The sequence below is a fragment of the Crotalus tigris genome, unplaced genomic scaffold (genome assembly GCF_016545835.1).
Source record: "Crotalus tigris isolate CLP2741 ecotype Arizona unplaced genomic scaffold, ASM1654583v1 scf7180000024375.2447938, whole genome shotgun sequence".
Taxonomy (NCBI): Eukaryota; Metazoa; Chordata; class Lepidosauria; order Squamata; family Viperidae; genus Crotalus; species Crotalus tigris.
In genome coordinates, this window is record NW_024100545.1 from 1781460 (window position 1) to 1795687 (window position 14228).

The window sequence follows — 14228 nt, forward strand, 5'->3', positions numbered from 1 at the left end:
GCAAAGGGCATTTTAATAATGTTTTTATTTTTCCACATGAAGCTCTTGTGTTCCAGGCAAACTCAGCAGTTTGGCATCTTCAAGAGAAGCTCTCTGTGTGGCCAATTTCTCATTTCCCATTGTTATTTGAATCAAAAGATTACTACTTAGCAGGGAAGTCAGAGAATCAAGAGGTTACTACTTAGCAGCCAGCCAAGAAGACAAAAACTGCCAAATTTATGAGCAGCTTCCTTAAGGAAACATCAGGAGATTATCTGGAAGGTGAAAGGGCTAACTGACATCTTCCATTATGTTTCAGTTATGATGTCTTAATTCTGCAACATTAACTGTCTTTCTGACCAATTCATAATTTCTGACACAACAGAATTCAACATGAATGAAATATATTCAAGGCAAATTCTAGGCCAAAATTTGGAAGATTGTTGGCAGATTTTGTGAGCATATTGTGGATATTCTCCCAAAATGTCTTTCCAACTCACAAAATGGCTTCCCGGAAGGATATATAACTACTTGAAAACTTACCAGGATGATTTCTTGAGTTCTCTCCATCATTGAAAGATATTCTATGTTGCCTCTTGTCCAACTTCTAGACTATGGATACATATCCAACAAAGCAGCCGGAGGCAGCCCCCATCATGTTTATCTTCATGTGGCCTATTCAGTGCTTTTTTTGTAAAAACAAAAGGTGCCAGAACTCATACATGTCATACAACCTGCCTTGCCTACCCTACAAGGTTCCATCCAAAAAAGGTGCCGGAACTCCGTTCTGGGCGTTCTATGACAAAAAAAAGCCCTGGGCCTATTTAGGTTTCAGAGGATTCTTGGAGATGAAGATGATGATGGAAGTGGGTCCTTTGCTTTGCATTTATTAAAAATATCCACATTTTTGTACTTGACAGTGTAACAATAGATTGTAATTTCTAAATACCAGATGGGGCAAGGAGTTTAATGTATGCCAAAGAAAGTGTCCATGTCACACTGAGGTTCTGGACATCCCATTGAAGACTCCAGCTTTAATAAAGAGACCCTTCCTCAACATTTTCTGGTATCTGATATTTTCCACGCCCTTCCCCAAATCATCAAAAATGCTGTTACCAAAACACTGTAGCTACAATTAGGCCAGTGGCTTTCAACCTTTCTGGCTTGGCGAGGCAGCAGGAAGGGGGTGGGGGGGAGAGGGGATAGTTTTGCACACACATGCCACTTTCACCAATGCAGTTTCACATTTTTCAAATCTCAAAAGCCAAAGAAAATGTGATGGCTAGAATTCGTTGTGGCTGTAGAGGAGATTCAGTACCTCATAAACAGCTTGTTTTACAATTAGTAAAACACAACTGCTTATTTTAGTAAAAGGGTGATTCTTTTTTGCATGGAAGAATTTCTGGACAGATTATTACAGGTAGTCCTTGAATTATGACCATAATTGAGAGTAGAATTTCTGATGTTAAGCAAGGAGGTTGTGAAGTGAGTTGTACCCAATTTTATGACCTTCGTTGTTCTGGTTGTTAAGAAACTCACTGAAGTTATTAAATGAATCATGCAGCCGTTAAGTGAATCCAGCTTCTCCCGTTGACTTTGCTTGCAGGAAGCCATCTGGGAGGGTGATCTTATGACCCCGGCACACTGCAGTCCTCTTAAATGCAAGCCAGTTGTCAGGTGTCTGAATTTTAATCACGTGACTGTGTGGATGCTGCAACAGTCATAAGTGTGAGGACTGATCATAAATATCTTTTTCAGTGCTGCTGTTACTTTGATTACTACTATTTTGGTGCTAAACAAATGGTTATAAAGTCAAGAACTACCAGTAAAGTACAAATAATTCTATACATATTTTTAGTTTCCAATTTAAATGCAAACGCTGTAGAAAAAGTATTCAAAAATAAACACAGAGAGCATAAAATAACAAGGTTGCAAGGCATCACCTTTGTGAGCATCTAGAAATGAACAAAGTAATTAATAGAAGCCAGCAAACAGTCAAAACAGATCATGCCAGACAAACTTCATTATCTTATTTGACAAAGTGGATAAGGGAAATGGTGTGAACATAGTTTACTTAGACTTCAGTCAGGTATTTGATAATAGACCACAGCCTGCCTCTTGGTAAAATAGAACAACGTGAGATATCAGATGGATTCACAACTGGCTGGTGAACTGTATTCAGTGAGTAGTCCTCCATGGAACCACATCTACATAGAGGAAAGCATGCAGTGGGGTACCTCAAGCTTCTTTCTTAGGCTGAGTACTCCTCAATATCTTTATAAATGATCTAGATGAGGGTATATAAAGGAAACTCATTACGTTTGCAGACAACACCAAGCTGGGGGGAATAGCTAACACTTTAGATGATAGACTCAGGATTCAGAAGGATATTGACACTTTGAACACTGAGCCCTATCCAACAAAATGCAATTCAATGGTGAGAAAAGTAAGGTCCTACACTTAGGCAAGAAAAACCAAATATGGAATAGGTGGTACCTGGTTCGATAGTAGCAATTGTAAGAGAGATCTAAACCATCAATTAAGTATGAACCAGTGTGCTGCAGCTGCCAAAAAGGCTAATTCAGTCCTAGATTGCATCAACAAAGGGATAGTTTCAAGATCATGTGAAGTAATAGTTCTACTTCATACTGCATTGGTGAGACCACACTTGGAAAACTGCATCCAATTCTGGCCACTATGATACAAAAATGTGTTGACACCCTGGAAGGAATGGAGAGAAGAGAAACAAAGACTACAAGAGTTCTGAAGGCTAAATCATATGATGAACAATTTAGGAAACCAGATATGTCTAGTCCAACAAAGAGAAGAACAAAGGGTGATATGATAACAATCTTCCAGTACTTAAGGGGCTATCACAGAGAAGAAGGAGTCAACTTATTTTCCAAAGCACCTGAGGGTGGGACAAATAATTAAATTTTATTAAATAATTAAAATTACAGTAAAAATTAGATCATTAAAGAGAGATTCAACCTAGAACTAAAGAGAAATTTCTTGACAATGAGAACAATTAATCAGTGGAACAGCTTATCTCCAACAGTTGTGGATGCTCCATCAGTGGTAGTTTTCAACAAAAGACTGGACAGCCATTTGTGCGGCATGGTCTAGGGATCTCCTGCCATAGGCAGGGGGTTGGACTAGAAGGGACTCCGAGGAGCCTTGCAACCTTATTATTTTATGCTCTCTGTGTTTATTTTTGAATACTTTTTCTACAGCGTTTGCATTTAAATTGGAAACTAAAAATATGTATAGAATTATTTGTACTTTACTGGTAGTTCTTGACTTTATAACCATTTGTTTAGCACCAAAATAGTAGTAATCAAAGTAACAGCAGCACTGAAAAAGATATTTATGATCAGTCCTCACACTTATGACTGTTGCAGCATCCACACAGTCACGTGATCAAAATTCAGACACCTGACAACTGGCTTGCATTTAAGAGGACTGCAGTGTGCCGGGGTCATAAGATCACCCTCCCAGATGGCTTCCTGCAAGCAAAGTCAACGGGAGAAGCTGGATTCACTTAACGGCTGCATGATTCATTTAATAACTTCAGTGAGTTTCTTAACAACCAGAACAACGAAGGTCATAAAATTGGGTACAACTCACTTCACAACCTCCTTGCTTAACATCAGAAATTCTACTCTCAATTATGGTCATAATTCAAGGACTACCTGTAATAATCTGTCCAGAAATTCTTCCATGCAAAAAAGAATCACCCTTTTACTAAAATAAGCAGTTGTGTTTTACTAATTGTAAAACAAGCAGTTTATGAGGTATTGAATCTCCTCTACAGCCACAACGAATTCTAGCCATCACATTTTCTTTGGCTTTTGAGATTTGAAAAATGTGAAACTGCATTGGTGAAAGTGGCATGTGTGTGCAAAACTATCCCCTCTCCCCCCCCCCCCGTCCTGCTGCCTCCGCCAAGCCAGCTTGTCTTCTGGGATGTTGGCTATTCCTGCCAGTTTAGTGTCATCTGAAAATTTGATGAGTTTCCCTTCTATTCCCTCATCTAAGTCATTGATGAAGATATTGAAGAGTACTGGGCCTAAGACAGAGCATTGTGGTACCCCGCTGCTTACTTCTTTCCATGTGGATGTAATACCATTGAGGACTACTTGTTCAGTATGGTTTGCCAGCCATCTACAAGTCCATCTGGTAGTGATGTTGTCTATTCCACCTTTTTTAGCTTACCAAGCAGTAGATTGTGGTCTACTTTATTGAATGCCTTATTAATCCCCTTGTGTCTACATTAGCAATACTTTGAGTTTTTGAGCTGCTATGAACAATGTACTTCCTCAATACTGGAGAGGGAGAAGGATTCAAAAAGGGCTAATTTCTGTGCCCCCTGTGATTTTTATTTCCTTAAATTAACTTCAATATGTTCCTCAACATATGCTGTCTACTTAAACTCGGGCTTCATGCCAGATAAAATACATTATTTCATAAAGTCCTCACTCCACCCCATTTACTTTATTGTCTAACTTCGGGGGAAACATGTCTCTAACTGAAAGAACACTTAATTACTAAAACAATGGATTCCCTGGAGACTCTTCAGAACATTGTCTTCCAAGTATTAAAACAAAGATTATTTCCACCTTATCATTTACATTTTAGTACTTCATACAAGAATTCTACTGATTGCAGAATCTTCCATTTTCCTGCCTGCGTACTCTAAATCTATCTCAATGATTTTCACAAAGTGCATTATTTGGCCAGTTTTACTGTTCCACTTTTTATATGAGATTGACTTTTCCCCCCTAAAATGTTGGTACAACTACTGCAGTTAAATATCATGGATTGGATCTAATTTGAGTACTCTGGAGTTCTAATAATCTATATCACAGTCTTGACATTCTATCACTGCACATACCCCATGGACATCTCTGAGTATGTTTTGAATGGCAGTTCTCCACCCTGCCTTATCATTTACCATGATATTGGGGATTGACAGAAACCAAAATCCAAAATGTCTGAAGGACAAATTGCATACCTCTCACAATTAAACTCTCAAGGAACAAAAGGAAAGAGGGAATGAACTTTCATGAAGTTGAATTTAAATAATAGAACATAAATTCAAGCCCTGTTGTTTCCAGAATAAAGGATAATCTTTTATTCCTCTGTTTTCCTCAAGACTCATTTTAACACTCCTTCAAAATCTAGTTTTTCCATTTTACCTCAACCTAATTTCTACAAATTATTCCTCAGTACTTCATTCTCTCTCTTTTGTTCCTGCTTCTTTTTTTTTTGCCAGTTTGAAAAACTACTTCACTTCTGGGCAGCATCTGACGGTGGGGATAGTCAGAATACATTTTTCATGTTCTTATTTTTCTCCACAAAATAGGTCACACAGCTCAAGATGCAACCTGTTGCAACAAACACTTCTTCAATTCTGCAAATTATCCATGGAGTTCTTTTTTTCCCCCCGATCACAAACTGTATGCCTTTCCAAGAAAATGGGGCCGTTTACTGTCAAAAGTTTCTAAAGATCTTGGGCAAAACTTAATATGTCAAAAAATCAAACAAAATAAATGAAAGGGGCATTATCTCAGGTAAAATAAGAACACAAACATCTTGTTCTCTTTGCCATAATCCAGAATTTTGGCAGCCTTAGAAAAGATCTTCCAGTATGCCTTTGTTCCTTGATAAGATCTTATTTATTACTCCCTAAAAATGTCCAGGAAGAACATGACATTGTGGTGCTTCTGTCTTTCTGCAGAATGAGGCATTTGGGGTAAGGCTGTGCTGTGAATGATTATCTTTGCCTTAGAAGCTGGTTAAGGAACTGTTAGAAGCAATAAATCAGAAGTTTCTGGCAGCAACTTTTTCAACCAGATACTTTATTTATTTATGTATTTATTCGAAAAAGGTGCTGCCAGATTCCCTGCTTAAGCAGGAAACCCTAATAACATTTCAGACAAATGACAAATAACATTTCAGTTCAATGTCTTAAAAGCCTCCAGTGGTGAAGCAGCCACAATTTCTGGAGGCAAGTCATTCCATTAATTAATTGCTCTAACTGTCATGAAATTTCGGCTCAGTTCTAAGTTAGTTCTCTCCTTGATTAGTTTCCATCCATTGTTTCTTGTCTTGCTTTCTGGTGCTTTGGAAAATAACTTGACCTCCTCTTCTTTGTGGCAACCCCTGAGATGTTGGAACACTGCTATCATGTCACCCAGTCCTTCTTTTCACTAGACTAGACATACCCAATTCCTGCAACCATTCTTTATATATTTTAGCTTCCAGTTATCTAATCATCTTTGTTGCTCTACACTCTTTCTAGAGTCTCAACATCTTTTTTATATCATGTTGACCAAAACTGGATGCTATATTCCAAGTGTGGTCCAACCAAGGCATTATAAAGTGGTAGTAACATTTCATGTGAGCTTGATAATGTTAATGCAACCTAGGTCAGGTTGGCTTTTTTGGCTGCTGCAGCACAGTGCTGGATCATATTTAAGCGATTGCCCACTAGGACACCTAGATCTCTCTAACAGTTATTGCTGTTGAGCCAGGTACCACCTATTCTATACCTGTGCATTTGGTTTTTCTTGCCTAAGTGTAAAAACATCACTACAACTACTCATTCTAATGCAACTGAAGGCTTAATCCCACATATAGATAGTTCTTGATTTATGAGCACAATTGAGCCCAAAATTTATGTTGGTTAGCAAAATATTTGTTAAGTGAGTTTTGCCCCATTTTACGACTTTACTTGCCAAAGTTGTTAAGTGAACCACTGTGGTTGTTAACTTAGTAACACAGTTGTTAAGTGAATTGGATTTCCCCATTGACTTTGCTTGTCAAAAGGTCGCAAAAGTTGATCACATGACACTGGGACACTGCAATTGTCATAAATATGAGCCAGCTGCCAAGTGTCCGAATTTGTGACCACAGGAATGTTGCAACAGTCATAACTGTGAAAAATGGTATTAACTCCCTTTTTTCAGTGCTATTGTAACTTTGAACAGTCACTAAATGAATGGTTGTAAGTTGAGGACTACCTGTATTTCTCAGAAATGCATTTATGAGAAACCCATTGTTCACAAATTATTTGATTTCTTAAAAGTGGTCATAATACATGTAGATTACTGACAAAGAAGCCCAACATGGTGTCACAGTTGACTTAAAACAAAAGAATAGAGTTCAGTTAAGAAAGAAGCTGTCAAAAAGAGAGTGAATCAAGACAGAAAATACATTTCTTCAGAGAGCTTGGTGATTGTTCCAAAGGGCCATGACAGAAATGGACTTTACCCTCCCAAAACCAGGCCAGCCCATAATGACATTGTCATGGTGAGTGAACAAGATCAGAGAAACCTTTGAGACATTGAAAAGGTTTGTGAAGAATCCAAGAAATCATAGGAACATATTTTGTTAAGTCCTTAATGGCAAAAGAAGGCACGCATTCTGTAGCCAACAGTTCTTTATTCTTCTTCTGCTCACTCCAACAACAACTCAGAGGCTCACAGGCCTCTCCCTAATATATGGATTCCCGGGCAAAAAGGTTACAATGAGAAAATGGCGCGCTTTTGCGCCTTGCGCATGCGCACAGACTGGCGCCGCTTAGTCTGGTCCCAGGCAGCTTGCAACAGCCCGGGACCATAGCAACGTCCCGCGCCTGCTTTTGCAGGCTCAGGACACAACATATTTTACCACTGTTATTGTTATACAAAGGAATGGCAAAGCACATTAAGATGCACAACAACAATTATTACAATATTCTAAACAGGAAACCAAACAAGGAGACAGTTAGGCCACTAAGGCAAATGAAGTACTAATGGTGTGGGGGGGAGGGATTAAAGAGCTTGGGGAAAATTTGGAGAAATGAAAATGAGTATTTGCTTTTTTGTCTTTATTCCAGTGTATGTTGGGCTGATGCCTGAGTTTGAGCTGCTAGAGGCAATAAAGTCCCCTGATGGATGATTAGTTTGATTTCATTGTGGGGATATAAGTCCAGTATAATATTATTTATACATCTGTTTCATATTTGGTAGAAATCTGTCATTTTCCCCTACAAATCCTGATAATCTTTGTGCTTAACTGCTTGCTTAACAAAATCACATTGTTTCTTATAAAGATATATTTCTCTGTTTTGTTTTTCCAACATTTAAAAAAAAAAACCTTTTCAACTAGTTCTTTAGCTACAGTTGAACTGAATGATTATCAAGCATTTTTCAATGTTGAGCAATAATTTGTTTAACTAATAATAGAAAGAATGTAAGCCCTTTCTTGGTTTTCTGTTTTTCACTCTTATTACTGACTATATGTAGCAAATCTAACTTGGAGTATATTCAGTGTTTTGTTTAGTCAAGGCTGATTTCATAAAAAAAACATCATCCCAAAATTTTGAAATACTAATCACATGTAAATCAAAAGTGTGTGTGTGGTGTGTGTGTGTGTGTGTGTGAGAGAGAGAGAGAGAGAGAGAGAGAGAGAGAGATTTATTTGGATTGACAATTATAAAAAAAAGTTTAAGAAACAAGTCTTGTACTCAGAAAAAAATATTTTTAGCTATCACAAAGACAACCAATATAATACTATCTACTTGCCTATCCAGATTTTCCTCACTTCTTCCAAAGAGAAGTAAAGTTACCTGCTTGTATTTCTAGTATTTATTGATCTTAGGAACCATGCCATTCTTCAAGGCTTCTTCAAAAAAAAAAAGGAAAAAAAAAAGAAACCAAATTTATTAAAATAATCAACACTGTCAATATTTTGCCAAGTCTTCCAAATTAAAGGAATAGTGTGAGCTCATGTGCTCCTTGAGAAATGTAACTTCAGATATGATAATTATTTTCGTACATAAACTATTGGTACTGCTCTTTGCCTTAGTTAATTAATCAATTCTAGTTTTGTCTGCTTGGTAATTTATCATCTAATATATTTACAGAAAGGGTCCGAAATAGAGTACGTACATCGGCATTGGAAAGATATTGATTTGAGGCATCACCATTCAGTCTAGAACAGCGGTTCTCAACCTATGGGTCACGACCCCATTTGGGGTCGATCGACCATTTTACGGGGGTCGCAAAACAACGCGATCCGCCATTTCCCCCCCAGGGGGCGCCGCCACGCATGCGCGCTGCGCATGGGGGCGCCGCCACGCATGCGAGCTGCGCATGCACGTCGCGCCACGCATGCGTGCCGTGCATGGGGCGCCGCCGTGCATGCGCGTCGCGTCCCTGTGACGGGGGTCGCCGTCACACGAAGATTGAGAACCGCTGGTCTAGAATGTTAGTAGAACTTTATTCCATATCTAGCCAACTTATCTCAAAATAGGATATTGTAGAGCTGCAAAAGGAAAAGTAATCAAAACAGTCAGAAAACTAGAGCACCCCTCTTACAAGAAAGGTAACAGTACGGGGGTAAGACACAACGGATGTACAGTATAGGACTTACAATAGTTCATTTAGTGACTGTTCAGAGTTATAATGGCACTGGAAAAAGTGACTTATGAGTGCTTTTCATAGTTACAACCTTTCCAGCATCCCCATGATCAGGGGATCAAAATTCAGATGCTTGGCAACTGATTCATATTTATGACCTGTGTTCCAAGGTCACGTGATCCCCTTTTGCAGAGTCAGTGGGGAAACCAGATTCACTTAACAAGCGGGTTCCAACTTATCAACTACAGGGACTCACTTAACATATGTGGCAGAAAGGTTGTAAAATGGGCCAAAATTCACTTAACAACAGAAATGTGGGGCTCAATTGTGGTCGTAAGTCAAGGTCTACCTATATACAGTGCTTTTTTGTAAAAAAAAAAAAAAAAAAGTGCCAGAACTCATACATGTCATACAACCCGCCTTGCCTACCCTACAAGGTTCCATCCAAAAAAGGTGCTGGAACTCCGTTCTGGGCGTTCTATGACAAAAAAGCCCTGCCTATATATAAAATCATGTAATACATAATGGAATGCATGGACAGCAGGATATTTTCCTCTCATACAGGGTTAACCCCCTGGAATCATCCATTAAACTGAAATACAAGGAAATCTGGGACTGATAAAAAGAAGTGCTATATGGCTTCTTAATAAAATAAATAGGGGGTTGGAAAAGACCTGTGATCCTGAAAAGATCTGCTCTAGTTTGTTTCTCTGTAAGATGGTTTTAGCCCATCAATCAATCAATCAATCAATTTTCTCCCTGGCAAATAAAATGATTTTTCTAGTTAAACTGGGCATTCAATCCATACAGGTAACACAAGCTTAGCCAATAACATAAAAAAAAACATACAGAGAAACCTCAATGCCTTCAGAGTAAAGAACTTCACACACACACACACACACACACACACACACACACACACAACCAAGTACACACAAGCCTGTTGTTTCTAAGACATTCTAAGACATCTGTTTCTAAGGTATTTGACAGTTCTTGGATCTGGACCCTATTACATCACTTGTATCCATTCCTATCATAACTGCAGAGCAATGCAAATGAGGTATATTCAGACAAATGAGGTATATTCAGGTTTCATGGATATTGGGGTGGGGTGAAAACTAAATCTTGCGCTGAAGTGAGATATAAATGTATCTCAACAGCGATGTTTGTGGGTAGTGGGCAGAGAATCAACGGGGAGCAAATGATAAAAGTGGTGTTGTTCCAATGTGATGCAAGCTCCACTCCTTTTCTTTATGTGTCGAGCCAATGCACTCACATGAACAAAAGGGGAACACCTTCCACTCCTTTGCTTTATTTATTTTAACCAAAGCATTATTGCACAGACCTTGCTGGACATGAAATAAAAATACAATTGCTGATACCCATAATGTAGATTTCCAGTTGGATAAAAACTAACTTTGAGAACTACTTTCTAATAACTGCAATATCTGTGCATAGCAAATGGCCTGAGCCAGAAATACTTCTTTATTCTGAGAACGTGGTGCAGATTTGACTCTTGTATCTCTTGATGCAAAGGGAAACCAAAACAAAGGGGAAACAGGAACAACCATTTCATATACTTGTGCAAGTTCTTGACTATCAGGAAAAAAAAAACCCTTTGGAATTTCTAAAGGAAATCTTGACCCTCTGGTAAGGATTATTTTAATCTTACAAATATTCCACCAACATTCCCAGGTTGGCTAATGCTTCTACATGAATCATTTCTCTTTTCCTTTAGAAATATTTTTAGGAAATATTTACACAAAAGGTATATTGTAGCCAGAAAACAACCATGACAGAATGAGTCACATGCAAGAGAAATCAAATATGAATACATCATGGAGAAATTTGTTTGCACAGCGGAAGAAATTAAAAAGCCTATCGCTCATTTAAATAGAGTTGAAATCAGATGTCTGCATGTTTTGGGTGTAAAACTATGAGGGGGAGGGGGAGGTGCACAGAAAAAGGTTAACTGAAGAGTTATTAATGACTGAGGCTTTGATGGCAGATAGCACCCTTGCCACTTGTTCGCCCTTGTCTATACTTTTTGTGTATTTATATACACACATAGAAATATAACAAACAGCATTAATGAATCACTTTGCTCATGTTCTTATGCTACAGTGGGTAGCTTGATTAAGGGCACATAGCCTTGCACATTTCCCAGTTTGGATATGCATGGTAATCTATCAAACAATGCTCACATGACTTGACTTTATCCACTTGGTTAGTCGCCCAGGAAATGTGAGCAAATGTGGACAAATCTGACCTCAAGAATAGCAATATCCAAAAGATGGGAGGGGGTTATATTTCTCTACCCCCGAAATCAACATGGCAACTTTTGAGAAAGAAATGGTGAATATCCATTTCATCAAGAAACGGTTGAGCTCTTTGTCACAATATTTAACCCTAATTCTCATGGATTACACAGACATAGGGGGGAAAAATCAAGTCTTTAGTGTTTAAGAAATTCCACTGATTTTTTGTTTTTGTATTTGCTGTGAAAGTTAAACAGCAATTGAAAATGTATGTATGTATGTATGTTTTTGTATGTGGCTGGGGAATTCTGAGAGTTGACACCTTAAAGCTGTCAGGATTGAGAAACACTGCTGTAGAAACAGAGAGATAAAATGCAACTATCACACAATCCTCCAGCAAACCTGCCATCCCAAAGAAAATAAGCCTGATAAGAGCCCCCATCTGAAAACATTTTATCTGCCAGAGAAACTGAGTGAAGGAACTTTTGCAGATTCAGGAATCAGGATATGATTCAGTAGTACTGCAAAAGTGATCATGTGGTGGACAAATATTTTTTTTAAAAAAAACCCAACTCTATACTAGAGAAACTTGTAACACGGTACTAGAACCTGAGGGAAAATGAACTATGGTGCTAGAAAACAGTTTGGTGAGTGCTTCATCTGCCAGGACTATAAATGGGGTCTAAAGAAAAGTGACAAGGAACATTTATCCAGCTAGGATTGCTTCTCCTCTCCTAATGCATTTCTGCTTGTTTACTTCTTCTCTCGGCCAAAAGTCCCTGTGGTAAGGGAAGTGCCTTAGCCTCTAATGGGTTTCCCCAGTCAGGGGCCTTGCAAATAAGAGAGGTTTCAACTCAAACCACTCTCAACCCGGAAATGGTAATTGGCTCTCAGCGGCGGACATTGGCGCCTAGTACTCTGGAAAACCACAGGGAAAGTCCCTTAGATTACACTGAATCACTCACCATAACTGTACACTACAAGGGATTACACTGAATTTCCTGTAACAGTATAGCGCCACCATGTGGCACACCTATGCAAGGCAAATGAAAACTACACCGTAGGGCGCTCCTGTTCATAGTTCTTCTTTAGGGCCTTGCAGCCCTGGCGGTTCAAAGGCAAAAGGCTGATTTGGAGCATGAAAGGGCTCTAATGGCAGCCCCTTAAAAGAGCTTTGCTTTTCCAGGAAAAAAAAAACTGACTTGGTTTAAGATGTGACATGAGGCTGGAGAAGATGGAAACTGCAAATGTTCTCCATCTATACTTGATGTGGAAAAGTGACCTCTGGCTGTTTCTTGACCAAGAAAGAGCTGATACCACAAATGACTAATATGAATTATCCTCTTGCATATTAAAGTAGCCCCTTTTTTCTTTAAATGTTTTTTCTATCAGAGATAGGTCCCAGTCAGTTGACCCATTTCTTTCTTTCTCCACTTCTGAGCCAGTTCTGGTTATAGGGTATGGTTCTCCATAATTGGCAGATAGCATCCACACACACACACACCAAAAAAGTTGTTCTTTTTTAGAGTCTTTCAATGGCAACTCAAGGAGGAGCCTCAGGGCTGAATGCTGAGCCTAGGGTGGGTTGTTTTGCGTATTAGAAGGTCACTGCCTTTTTCCCAACCCAAACTTCCTTTTTTATTGACGGAATTTACTTGACAATTTAACTGGGCATCTTGTTTAATATTTGTCTGTGCCCTGAGACAATCAGGAATTGCAAACCCATGGGGGGGAAGCATATATAACCTGCCCCAGCCCTATTTTGGAATACTCAATTGGGCAATACAAATGTTTAATTTTTAAGAACTGAAAATAAAGGCTATAAAACATGTTTGTTTACCTATTTATCAAATTTCTACACTGCCCATCTCACCTAAGTGATTCGGGGGACAGGGTTACAAACTATAATGGCGTTGAGCTTCTGTTAGAATTTGATCTCCTCTTTTGCCTTAAAGCAGGGATGTCCAACTTTAAGACTTGTGGACTCCAACTCCCAGAATTCCCGAGCCAGCATGGTTGCCAAGCTGGACACCCTGGCCTTCAATGATTTAAAACAAGGGTCCCAACTCCTGGGCCACACCCACTACAGCAGTGGTTCTCAACCTTTTTAATGCCGCGACCCCAACCGGTTGTAAGTCAAGGACTACCCAACCGGTCGTAAGTTGAGGACTTTCCCTGCCCGGGAGCGCTGCACATGCATGGTGGCGCCCTCTGCACCGGCCGAGGCGTAGCTGGCAAGAGGCAGTAACGGTGCAGGGCAACCACCGGCTGGGCCACCAGCTCGCCCAGCCCAAGGGAGGTAAGGCACCTGCCGGGCCTCACGCGTGCCAGCAACCCTCCCTGCACCCGCCGGCCTCCCACCTCCTACCCCTGGCCCTCTTTTACTTACATTTTTAGTAGTTGCTCAGCAGGGAGGGGTGGAAGCTTCCAGACACTCGCCTTCGCTGCAGACAACTTGCAGCACCGTTTGCAGACTGGGGCTTTTAGCGGGCTCAGCAGGGCAGAGACAGCCTGGACAATTCCTATTGGCTTTTGAAAGCCAATAGAATTAGACTCTATTCAAGAGAGTCTATTCTATTGGCTT